The 1,988-nt window shown below is 58.2% G+C and overlaps 1 pseudogene; it reads left to right on the forward strand.

Moving 5' to 3' along the window:
- Positions 1–1,397, forward strand: LOC147959254 (uncharacterized; annotated as a pseudogene).
- Positions 1,398–1,988: the final 591 nt, after the last annotated feature.

Below are 1,988 nucleotides of genomic sequence, written 5' to 3' on the forward strand. Positions count from 1 at the left end.
ATGATCGCCTCTCTGGACTGCTGCCCCGACACCCTCGCCTCGCCGAGATCTTGCGGCGTCTGCCTTTGCATCTCCTCCAACAAGCTTTGGTTCGATGACCTGCTCGCAGGCTCTCTCTTGCACGCTTTCCTCAGTGGCGACGCTCTCTTGTTCAATGTCCGCCTTCTCCACAATCAAACCTATCTCTCCTCAGTTTCCGACGAATCCATTGCTGCTCGGCTGTTGCGTCTCCTTCCTATCCACCGGCGACTCTTCTCTTTCCACTTTTCGCTACCCTCGTCAGTGTCTTGCCTTCCGGCGGCTAACGGCCTGGTCAGCTCTTGCAAACCACTGTCCGACCTGCTTCTCCTGCATCACAGCGATGGCCTCAAGTTTGCTAATGCCGCCTGGGCCAGACTAAAGTCTTTCGTCTCTGTGCCGGACGCGGGAGCTACTCCGGCATGTCGATTGATGGTCTTCGTGCTCCAGTTTCCGTTGCCGGTCTCGGCACAGCTCCGTGATCTCATCCTCGGCTGCTTATTCGGGGATGATCCCGCGCACTTCCTCTCCATGGCCACTGCTGACGACGAGTTCGAGTGTCTCGTCGCCAACCGTGAGGTCGCTGACCTCGCTGTCTCCTTCAACGACCTGCGGCGGCCGGGTATCGACATCTGCTTCTCCATCCCATCGCCGGCACCGGCAGCCTGTCGGCCGACTGTTGGGCCCTCGCCTGGTGGGGTTAGCCATCCTCAGCCTCGAGCCAAGTTAGGTTTGTTTCGATCTTCAGTTAAGGTTACTCAATTACGTCATGGGTCTAAGTTTCGATCCTTCATCCGCATCAAGTTCAAACTAGACTTAGTTCCTCTCCCAGCTTCACTACCCGATCCTCAAAGACACTCTCTTCTTTGGATTAGCTTCTTTTCAGCAGTAGCGAAGCCTAGTGCACGCCTAGTTAAATGTGCTTTAGACCACGTGTTCTCAGTTAGTCCACGCTTTGTTGTCATGTTTTACCAGGATAACATGTTCCTTACGCTTGTCTCGTCGGAGGATCTTAGAAACGAGATCGTCTCATGTTCGCCTGTCTCTTGCCCGGGCGTTGGCCTTGTGCTCTCGACCTCTCTTCAAGTGGCAAAAGCTGCCAGGTTTTCAAATTTTGAATCCACCCTCTCGGGGGACTTGGCCGCCACGAAATATGCCCATGCCCCCCCCCACGTCGAGCGTGGCGCTCGCCTTTGCTCAATCCTGGGCACACCCCTACTGTTCCCCCTCCTCCACACAGTCTATCGCTGGTCCAATTGTTTACTCCCCCTCCGTCTCTAGCCACAGTGAGCACACCCGCGGTCTTGCATGCAGCTTCCCCGTCCTGTCCAATCGCCTCCCCGCCTTCCATGCGCCCCTCGCCCTTGCCTCTCACGTGACCACTCACCCCCTGCATGCAACCTGCTGACGAGCCTCTCCGTCCTCCCTCTTCCCCGGCATTAATGGCAAACCTACCTGTTGTTCTGCCTTGCATGGACCCGATGCATGCACCCACACCCTATGCTCAAGCTGTCCACGGCTCCATGGCGATGAACCACGCCCCCTACGAGTACGCCCTACTTAGCTACACCGCCCAGGCCTCTCATCAGCTCGCCGCCCGCGCCGCTCGCCTCACCGCCCGTGCTCCCGGTTCCCAACCACAGTTCCATCGCCGCTGCTGCCGTCCCCTCGCTCTCCTACCGCAACATCCTCCTTTCCCCAAAAAAATGGCGGCCAAGCCTGCTCGCGATCTCGACCGGACTGGCGATAGCTCTGCGAGAAGCGGCATATTTCTTCGTCCCCCTTGCCTTCCCACCCTCCATCCGCTCCAAGCCTCTCTACTTTCGCTGCCTTGCCCGCGACCACCTTGTCCACTCCTGTAGAGACCCGGTGCGCTGCCCTCACTGTGGCTGCTCGGGTCACCATAGCTTTGAGTGCTCGTCTAACTTCCCTCTAGCCCTCCAGCGCTTCCGCCTGCTCGCCCACCACCC

Source organism: Triticum urartu, chromosome 7A, assembly GCF_056163025.1.
Source record: "Triticum urartu cultivar PI428250 chromosome 7A, HENAU_Tu73, whole genome shotgun sequence".
NCBI classification, from domain to species: domain Eukaryota; kingdom Viridiplantae; phylum Streptophyta; class Magnoliopsida; order Poales; family Poaceae; genus Triticum; species Triticum urartu.